The sequence below is a fragment of the Pogona vitticeps genome, chromosome 3 (genome assembly GCF_051106095.1).
Source record: "Pogona vitticeps strain Pit_001003342236 chromosome 3, PviZW2.1, whole genome shotgun sequence".
Taxonomy (NCBI): Eukaryota; Metazoa; Chordata; class Lepidosauria; order Squamata; family Agamidae; genus Pogona; species Pogona vitticeps.
Window position 1 is genome coordinate 85,446,602 of NC_135785.1, and position 11,124 is coordinate 85,457,725.

At 44.9% G+C, this 11,124-nt stretch overlaps 1 long non-coding RNA gene across 1 annotated transcript; it reads left to right on the forward strand.

Annotated features, from left to right (window-relative positions):
- Nucleotides 1-200: 200 nt before the first annotated feature.
- On the forward strand, nt 201-6,372 carry LOC140705915 (uncharacterized). The gene is made up of 3 exons (XR_013543986.1): nt 201-325; nt 2,183-2,254; nt 5,941-6,372. It is a non-coding gene; the product is annotated as an uncharacterized LOC140705915 (long non-coding RNA).
- Nucleotides 6,373-11,124: the final 4,752 nt, after the last annotated feature.

Sequence of the window (11,124 nt, forward strand, 5' to 3'; positions counted from 1 at the left end):
TCTGGCACCCCTAACCCCAGCATTTTTAAGGCAGATGTGTGTGTATATATATATATATATTAGAAAATAGCCTAACATGGCATGTGTGTGGAATAATCCCAAAGTATAGCAAAGAAGCAAATTTTTGCACCACAATTGTAATGAGGAATATACAGTATATATATTACCGTTTAAGTGCCTCCCTTCCTCTACTTCCCTCAGGTTTCAGACGTTTTTGACTACAGTTCCCATAATCTTGTACTATCAGTCATGCTGGCTGGAGCTTCTAGGATCCAAAGTGCAAAACACTGGGAAGATGAAAGGCTTCCCTTCCAAAATAAAGAAGGTAAGATCAAAGGGCTACCATTTCCTCCCTCCTGAAACAAGTTGGAGTCAGCTGTTTTCAGCATCTATGTATATACAGTGTCCGAAGGTCATGGATGATAGACATTGAAGTCTAAAGCATCTGGAGGGCACTGGATTGCTTATATCTGTGTTGACTTGACATGATCACCCGGTTCCTAGTTCTTACTCTGTCCTGAATGAGGTCACCATGGGCTAGTCATCCTCTTTCCACTTAACCTAATTCTAAGGGCTGTTCTGCTTAGAAAGGGGGCAGGAAGATCCACATATGACACCTTGAGCTGCCTGGAGAAAATTAAGGGAAAAAACAAAATTAATGTTCTCTCACACATTTGGTAAGACACTAAACATAACGTGCACATGGTCTGCCCGTCCTGGCTAATGCCTCAGTTCCCAAACTGCCCACCGCTGAATAAAATCAAACATACGTGATGGACAGAGGGGAGGATGGGCGGAAAGTATCAGTTCACAGATGACCACTTGAAGAACCAGAGTTACGGGTAAGTAGCCTCTTTCTTCTTCGTGGTCTCTGTGAATGCATACTGATGGGTGATTAACAAGCGTACCTGATCGGAGGAGGGACGTCATGGAAGAACAGATGACAGGACCGCTTGTCCAAATGCAGCATCCTACTTAGCCCGGAGGTCCAAGTGGTAATGAGAGACAAATGTGGACGGCGTGGACCATGTAGCAGCCCTGCAGATATCAGGAACAGAAATGCCTCTGAGGAATGCTGCAAAGGTAGCCACTGCCCGCGTAGAATGAGCCTTAACTCCATCTGGAAGAGGCTTCTTAGCCAGCTGATATGCCAGGCGAATGGTTGATACAAGTCACTTAGAGATGGTTTGGGAGGAGATAAAGCATCCTCTGTGTGGTAAGTGCGGAGAAACAAAAAGTCTCTTGGATTTGAAGAAAGAGGCGGTCCTTGAAACATAGAAGGCCAATGCTCGCCTAACGTCTAAGAGGTGGAGAGAACGCTCCAAGTCGGTAACAGGCGATGGAAAAAAGGTAGGTAAAATGATGAGTTGCTTAAGGTGGAACTCAGAAACAACCTTTGGAAGAAAAGAAACATTGAGATAAAGAGTGACCTTGTCCAGGTAAAACTGAAGAAAAGGAGGGTCGACTCTAAGCACAGCATGTTCTGAGGCTCTACGAGCAGAAGTAATGGCCACAAGGAAGAGGGTCTTGTAGGCAAGAAAGCGATCAGACGCTGTGACAAGAGGTTCAAAAGGCCGTGCCATTAGACTTCGTAGAACAGTATGTAGTGACCACTGTGGAGGGAGGTGTGGTCTGGTGGGTTATAGATTGAATTCATAGACAGTATTTTGGAGAGAGAATCTGAGAAACTTTCTGTGGTCCTGGCGTATATTGATGTGAAAATAGGCGTCGGTCAGGTCAATGACAGCAAGCCAAACATTGCCCTGGAGCAGAAGTAAGATGTGTTCTAGATGCATTGCTGAAAGATGTAGTAATTTAGGTACCGTAGGTTGAGGATAGGGCAGAGACTGCCATCTCTCTTGTGTACCATGAAGTATCTGGAAAAAAAACCGAGGTCAGTGTCTGGTGAGGTGACGGGTGAAATAGCATCTTTTGAGGGAAGGGATTGAACTTCTAGGCTGAGAACATGGGATGGTGGAGTGAGGACTCTCCTCGGGGGTGGGAGGACAGCGAATTCTATGGCGTAACCGGTGGCAATGATAGTGAGGACCCACTTGTCGGTGGTGATGGCAACCCTTGATGAAAAATAGGTGGCAAGGTGAGTTTGATGAGTCTGTAGTAAGTGGAGTGGGGAAGACTGTGTGACTTGAAAGTCAAAGATTTTGCTTTCGTTTTTTGTTAGATCGACGAAAGGACTGATGGGGACGCTGACGCTGAGTGGCATGGCGAGTCTGGAAAGTGGATGTAGCCTGTGGTAAGTATCGCTGTTTATCAGGAAAGGATTTGTATTGCTGATAAGGATATGGGTGACGCCATTGGTAGCGCTGGGGCCTGTAATAAGGTTGAGTAGTGTAAGATCTTGCAGTTTTCCTCATTTTTTTTGGAGATTATCAAGGATCTCATTGGTCCTGGTGTCGAAAAGGCCAACTCCATCAAATAGTAGATCCTCAATCAGCATGCAAGAATCATCAGAGATATGGGCTGAGTGGAACCAAGCATGTCTTCGAAGGGCAACGGCTGTGGCCATGTGCTTCAAAGCAGCTTCTATTACTTGCCTTGCTGTGATGCGCTCCTGGTGCGCAACAACCATGGCCTCTTGATGGAAGGTGAGGCCTCTACATTTATATTTGCCTTGAGCTGATTGAAAAGAAGGAAATGCTTTGTTCCATAAGAAACGGTGTTATGCACTGTAGCGGAATCCAAAAAGGTGATGTCATTCCTGCCTGTCCATCACAGCAAAAAAGGGGGAGGAGCCATGGATAGAGCAGGAGGGGCAGAGCTGGAGTGACAGTTAGGGAGTTGAAGAGACAGGGACAGTTGGAGTTAGGTAGAGGTAGAAAGAATCGGGGACCAGAAGATGTATAGAGAGTGTTAGGGTTTAGAAATAGATCAAAGGGGGTTGGGAGAGGAAATTGAAAGTAAAACACTTGGAACAAGCAGGAATGAACGTATAAGCATTACAAGAGAGATATAAAATTAATAGTAAAGTGATTGACTACATGATCATAAAAGTATTAACACCTGAACCAACTCATATATGATTTTCCCGTTGATTTAGTCTATAATAAAAGAATACTTAATCCTAAACCTTGCTTCCTAAATTATATGACCCTTTTGGGGTGGCAGCTCCTGTGTGGGACTTGAAGTGGTATTAGAGAATACCTGGTGGCAGCGAAAAGGGTGTGTGTTCCTTTGTGAGGCTCAAAGAAATAAGGGGCATGTCTTCGAAGGGCAACGGCTGTGGCCATGTGCTTCAAAGCAGCTTCTATTACTTGCCTTGCTGTGATGTGCTCCTGGCATGCAACAGCCATGGCCTCTTGATGGGAGGTGAGGCCTCTACATTTATATTTGCCTTGAGCTGACTGAAGAGAAGGAAGTGCTTTGTTCCATAAGAAATGATGTTATGCACCCATGGCTGCAAGGTAGTTAGCAACACGTAATGTGAAGGATGCTAGGGAGTATACCCAATGACCAAAGATATCAAGTTTCCTGCCTTCCTTACTATTCAGTGTGCTGTTAGACTGATTCTTTGCTCTGTTTTGAGTTGCATCGACTATGACCAAGTTCTGAAGCGGATGTTTGGATAGAAAAGCCGTATTGTCTCCATGAGTCTTGCATAAATTTTCAACTCGTCTGGAGATTTGTGGCACAGAAGATGGTTTATCCCAAGATTGTTTATTTGGTTTGAGCAAAGATGGAATAAACCCCATTCGGAGTGTGGGGGGGTTTGGTCCTCATCAATGTCCTCGTAAACCTTATCAGACTCAGACTGTACTGGTTGTTGTACATCAAGATCCATCGCTTTAGCAATACGTAGGACTAGTTAAGAATATGACATCGAGTTAGGGGTAGGCAGATTAGGAGGAGACTCTGGGAGTACCATGGAGTCAGAGGTATCAGAATCTGTTGATGGTGAGGATGCGGAATAGCCTGGAGAAGATGGGTCATCAACTTTATCGGCCAGTGCAGTGGTTTGGTTGATGCTTGTTTAAGAGCTGGATTCTGAATGGTAGATTTATGTGGTTTAGCTCGATTAGATCGATGAGCATGAGCAATCTCATGAGATACTGGTGAAGGACCAGCATAGGTGGTGGTGACTGGAACTGATGATGGATGAACCTGCAGACAGGAGGTGGGTTCGGTGCGTGGTACCGAGTGCTTGGAGGATGGTTTAACATGTTTCAGTACCGGTGTGGTAGGAGAAGGATGCGAGGTATGCTTCCTCTTTCTGGAGGACTTCTGAACTCTTGGTATCGGTACTGGTATCGAGGAGTTGTCTGCCGAGGAGGACTGATCATGGTATCGCAGTTGGTATGGAACAGAAGATTCAGAACCAGAATCGGAATAGTAGTAGTACTGAGACCTCCGTATCGGGGCACCATACTGGTATCGACGGTGTTGGTATCGCTGTGGCAGGAGCTCAGAATATGCTGGTGGCTCACAGAGGGTAACCCTCTTCGGATGACGGTACTGTGAAAGTGAATCATGGGATACAAGTAATCCTGTCAAGATCTGTGGAAGTGGAGTGTCAACATCAGTAGGACCAGTCTCTGGTGTATGATGTGTCTAAGTCCGCTTGCGCGGAGATTGCAGATCAGTGATGGAAGCTGAATGTGACTGACACTCAGAGACAGAGCAACCCGAAGGGCTCGAGTGGTTATAACGAGGCAGTACCGTAACCTTAGCCGAGGTATTAGTCCACGAGGGGGACTGAGCCAAGAGAGGCGAAGGTGGTTGGCCTGAAGATGGAGGCAAATTGTCATCTTCCACAGATATAGAATCAAGGCAAATAGTTTGCTGCTCTTGTAACGGGATGGAAGAGGTTGTCTTGTCCTTCTGGTGTTTAGGCTGTTTGTCCAGTACCGGAGAAGACTTCGGTACCGGTGTAGACTTTGGTGTCGAAGCCCCTGTGGTAGACTTAGTGATGGTCTTAGACATAGATTTTGATTTTGCTAACGATGCAACCGAGGCTCCTTGGGAAACCGATTGAACCTGAGAAGGTGGTGCAGGTTCCATAGTTGGTATGGGACAAAGGGAACATTCCCACAAATAAGACCGTAGACATTGCTGCCTTAGTTTAAGTGCCTGTTTCGTAAACTTTTTACAAAAAGGGCAAGAAGCTCGTTGGTGAGCTTTGCCCAAACAGAAAAGGCAGGAATCATGGCTGTCAGTGAATGGAATTTTATTGGGGCACAAGGTATGACAGAGTAGCAGTAGTACAGGTATACACCAGGGGGTGATAACCAAAAGATCTTCCCTGAGATGATGAAGATGCCAAGCACCAGAGCAGTGTTGATAGCAGATGTTGTATTATTTACAGAATATACAGGTATATTTACAGCTAAGTCTTTGTTCTCAGTTCCAAAGTAATGCACAACAGTTTCCACAGAGTTTAGTGCATATATCAGAGTCAATGTCCAGTAAATAAGTTCAGTAGTCATATATCATATGTTCCGTCCAACTTGCCAGAATTCCTCTTCAATACCAAGCACGTAGACACGGCTTCCTCCAGAATTCTCAGGCACAGGAAACACGACGACTCTTCTCCACGAACACACCAACAGCATCATCACCACCAACAACCCACAACAACCCACAGATTGTGTATGCTTGGTCTGCTAGTTTTATCCTATGGATGACCAATCCTAGGGTTACATTTACAGCTGTTCCAGTCACCTCAGCTGTATACTTTCAAGCTTTGCTTCTCTTTACAGTACTGATCCTGACAATTACTTATTGTCATGTACAAAATTTGATTTAACAATTCTATCAGGTTTAGCCCAAACCTGTCAAGGTACACCATTTAAATGGTCCAGAGGATACAATAAACAAATGTTAAATAAAGAAAGGGGATTCAAGGAGGGGGGTGGCAAAAGGAAGGAATAACAAAGACTCTCACTATCCGAAGATTTCTAACAAGAAAATTCCTTTTCAATGCAGGAGGCGAATGCAGCTCATCATCCGAGAGAAGAAACCTCAGTGGCGGCAAAAAGGAACTGAGGCACTAGCCAGGACGGGCGGCCCATGTGCACTGGGGGGGGTGGCCCTGATAAACGAGTGTTAAGCTCTAGAAGATTCCGGAAACCTCTGCACAAGCACAGATTAACCCATTAGTGTATATTCACAGAGACCATGAAGAAGACCATTCCTCACAATGATCATTCATCTCTAGAAAGGAACTCCCTGCAGTAGTAACCTGTGAGGAGGAGAGAACTGTTAACAGAGTGCCTGGGATGGGACTCTGCACAACATTTAGGAAACAGCACTACAGGGGAATCAGACCCCTGCCTCAAGCAATCATAATTTGAGTATCCTGCTTTCTCTCCTGTGTAAATGAATGGTTGCCAACTTTATGTTTTGGCCTTCCCCCCCCCACTTACAGGGAAGAAAGAACAGAGCTGCATGCATGGCTGCAATTACAGGGAACATAAAAGCTGGTCTCATGTGGGACAGTAAAGAGCCCTCCACACCCTGTTGGGGATCTCCCAGAGCTCTGTGTGGCATTCAACTCTTAGCTCTTCACATCAATGCACACACCCCTTTTATGTCAAAATAAAAAGGGATTTGCAAGCTTGGCACATAGAGTACTGCTATGATAAAGAACCAGTTGGCCCACACTTTCTGATTATCTCTGTAAAATTACTGCTACTCATTAGCAAAAGATACAGCAATCTCAGTCACAACCCGGCAGCAGAGCAATGAAAAATTGGCGTTCTCTCCCCCCCCACAAACCTCCAAGAAATGGCGTGAAGAACCTCTAATGCAAAATTTGTGATCCTGAAACCTGCAGTCTTGAATCTCAGAATGGTAAAGTCAATTGTTGGCCATACCTGCTACGAGTAACACCTTTTACTCTCATCAAAAATGCAACAAGATTTCACCTAAAACACATATTATACCAAAATAATCTTACATGAAGAGGATTTTCAAAATAAATATTTTTGCATCTCACCATAATACTTTCCTATGGCATTTCCAAACTGCAAGAATTGTTATTCAATTCTTGGGCAGCAAGGGCACACCCCTCCAGCCACAAAATGGCTCACCTCCCAGTTACAAGTAGGCAACCGAAATAAAGAATTTTGAAATTTTTAACATCACTTTCCAAGTCCAAATCTGAAGCAATTCTGATGAAACAGTCTGAAAATCAAATGTAAGGAAGTCTGCTTATCTAAGTAAAGGTGTGATCCCACAGGGACAGAGATCACAATTTGGACTGCTTGTGGAGTAGTCTGGTGTGATCTATTTCCCTGCAGTGAAATGTTCTCTAGCCTGACCCCAGCCTGTGCTAGGATTTTTATGGTCCTGCTCTAGGACTTCTGCTTTTGGGGGCCAGGATGGTGGCTTCTTTCTGGTGCAATCAGGTGCACACTTTTGCAGCTGTCTCTCATACTAAGATTTAGTCACAGTTGTGACTAAATGGAGACTTCATGGATTTACTATCAGACTGCTTTTCTCTGCCACCCCTTTACCATACATCTTAATCAAGAGTTCTAAAGAGCTTGGGACCATATGTACTATTTTGTGACAATATGATTGGCCTAATAAAGGTATTGTCCGATTGAAGGTCTTCGATTTGTTCTTATAGCCAACGTTGTTGACATTGTGTGTGAAGTAACCTTCACCACCATTCATACAAAAATGGTGTTGACGTATACATCCCTGGAAGAAATTTCAAGATATCCAGCTATATTAGAATTGCCAGATGTCAAGGTGCCAGGGAAAAGATTGCTTTTCTTGATCTCCAAGTGAGAAGACAGGGTGAGCGGTACTGGAAGAGAAGAAAGTTTGATATTTGTATATGAGGCGTCTGCAAAGCTAAGACACCCACCTCCACTCATTCTCACCTGGTTCCAGGCTAACTGGCTCAGCAGAAAGCCACGGATAGGAGTGTTGCATTTGCACAACATCAGGATGCCAAAAAGGCAGGAAGGAAGGGAGGGCACGGACAGAAAGAGCTGGTGGATGCATGCCCATGGTCCAGTGCACCCTTTGGAGCAAGGCTCTCTGCTTAATGGCAAGGCCAGTCCCTACAATATTTTATGAACAGTGCTGTGGAAAAAGAAAAGAGGATTTTCATTGCTAAAATCACTATGCACATATTACTGAGAACAGAACAAAACAAAACAGCCAGGCTGACAAATGTCCGGCCAGCAGTTCTTTCTCCATTAAGGTTGGGCAAGGGCTCACTTGCATTCCTAAACAACTGCGCCTTTGATCTACTGTATACTATTTGGTTCCGAGGCATTTGTTTTGTTTATTCATTTGTTTTCATCTTCCCTGGTCAAAGAGGCATTTTCCCACATATCCAAATCTGCCTCCGAGAAAAGCCTGCTTGCTCACATTCATTCCAGTCAATTTTTGATCCTGCCCCATTCCACTATCCCAGCCTGAAACCTAACTTACAGTTTGTAACTTTAACATCTTGTCTAAAATAACTGCATATATTCAGTAAGCCGGCTGCATTTACCACACTACTTAAAACGCACACACACATAGCTAAAAACTACAGAAAGCTTGCCATACTTGAATTTTCTTGCCAGACAAGTAAGCACAGAACATTAACCACTCTGAGAAGACAAGAGACAAATCACAAATAAAATGCCATATCTGGAAAATGTCGAGAACAGATAACATTCCATTAACTATCTTCAGTTGATGGGGTGGAATCAGGCTCACCACGATTTTCTCAACGAATGTATTAGAGCAGGGTTCTGAAGGTCACTCCATTCTCCCTGGACACATGAGGTCCACCACAACAGCACTTTTTAAAAACTAAAACTAAAAGTCCCATTGCATACTGCTGCAGATATCGGGGGGGGGGGGGTAGTTTTGCCACATGTTCATCCCCCAGACCGGTTTTAGTTCTTGGGCAGTAATTTTTCCCAAAACAAGCAGTGACCAGAAAGCATTCTGAGTTTCAAAAAAACCAAAACAAAAACCAAACCAACAAAGAAAACCCCTACTTGGGGCTAAAACAGATCAGGGAAGACATTGTGAAATAACAGGGTCTTATTAAGTTAAAGAAAAAGTGAGCAGGAGATTTGCATATCTCTAGGGGACCCTACAAACTGCACATCGTCCATCACATTTTAAATGCATGATGAGAAAGAGAGGGGCGAATGGGGGCTGAGTGAAAACAGTCTTGCAAGATTCAGCACTTCCTTTGCAGATGGCAAAATGCTGCCAAACAAATTTAGTGATCATCATCATCTCAAGGTGTCCAGAGGAAGGGTCTCAGAAAATTCTTCGTATTATTTTGATTCAGCTGAACTCAAATAAAAACTACAACACTAGTTTATAATCATGGAGGAAACATGGAGTGGGTTAGAAAGGATTAGAAGGGTAAGGAACCAAATCCTCTCACGCTGTCTCAAACAATTTCAAAATGTAAATTTAGATTTCAAATTGGATCCACTATTCTGCCCCAAGTTTTGCAGCCTATTCATATTATGAAACACTTTCGAGGTGCTAATGTCCTCCAAGAGCTGGGAGAATAACATTCATCTCAGATACAGTTCAGCCCAGCTTGAAGAAAAAATGTGCGCAGAAAGATGCCCATAAACTTCTGCTCAGCAGAATGAGGGGCTGGGGCTGGGGTGGCCAACAAGAGGATTACCTTCTCTTGCACTGCTCAGCAAAAAAAAACTTCTGACCAGCCAGTAAAAGGTGGATGGGCAGAGGACAGAGTGAGGAGAAGGTGGAAGACCTAGAAAAAAAGACAAGTGAACCTGATGAGGAAGCCCTGGAAACTAGAATTTTCTCATTCATGATGCAAAGAGTAAAATTACTGTGTCATATGTCTGTGTTAAATGTGGAACCAAGGTTAGAAAAGTTTTAAGATAATTACTATTAACTCCAAGCTCCCAATTTTCAGGCAAAACTAATTTATACTGTACTGACTGAGTGTAATTACATAAATAATTTCCCTCTCTCAAATTAATAATTATGCAAATGTTTTCACAAAATCATAGGAAGGTGAACGGGAAGAGTCATTTTCAAGACAAGTCAGAACCCTGCCTGAAACAAGAATCCAATCAGGAATGTAGGTACATTCAGACTAGATGGAAAACGGTACAGACTTGGTTTGCCCATGCATTGTGTACAAGATGCCGTTCCAAAGGAGGCTTTCAGAAAGGATAAAGAAGCAGTAGGTAGGATATGAAGCATAAAGAAGGGCCCACCTGCAAGCTGAACCATGCAAGCAATGAAGTTTACCCTACAGAACAGAGGTCGTCAACCCCCGGTCCGTGACCCGGTGCCGGTCCATGGCCTGAGCTGGACCAGGTTGCGGAGACAGACCTCCGCCCCCTGCACTCCACTCCCCACAGCTGCTTTGCGCGCGCGCACGTGTACCAATGCCACACCTTCACACATGTGCCCACGGGCGCGCACGCTTGCAAGTGCTCCTGTGCTTGTGCGAAGGGGTGGGGGAGCGCTCAAGCTGGTGCTGGTGTGCACACGCTCCCCCACTGCTTTGCGCATGTGCTCAAAAGTGCACAGGCATGCACCCAAGAGCATGTGCATGCCCGTGAGAGCGCAGGTGGTGCCCCGCCTTTCTCAGAGGCTCAGCTGGTCCGCTGCTACAGAACAATTGGAGAAACTGGTTTGGGACGGCTGACCAGATGGCCAATCCGCCAACCCCCTAAGATTCAGATGTCCTCAGAAGAGTCCAGCATGTGGCATCACAAGGGCCTAGCCCCTGGTTACAGGTTTTGGTCCTGAAATCTCAAAAATGGGATATTGCTGTGGTGCCCTAGGACCCCTAAAGTGTTCTCCTGGCAGCACCAACTGTAACCTCCTTGCCATCCTCATCTAGGAGATTCGGCATCACTGCCATTTTACTGGGATCGCTGTCTTCCTCCCCTTACTGGTCATCCGGTAAATCACTCCATGTCACTTGAGCTCTCAATGTGTCTTGAGCAGTTCGCTCCAGGTGGTGCCTCGGTCTGTCTGTCACGTCAAATGGTTCCACACCGTAAAGCATTGGTTCAAGGAAGGACACCCCCGTTAGCTTGGGTCGGGAGCCTAAGGACTCATCCAAAGTAACGAGTTGCAGTTCTTTGTCCAAAATTAAGTCCATTCGCTCAGGTAATGGGAGTTTGGACACGGACAAGCTTCTCC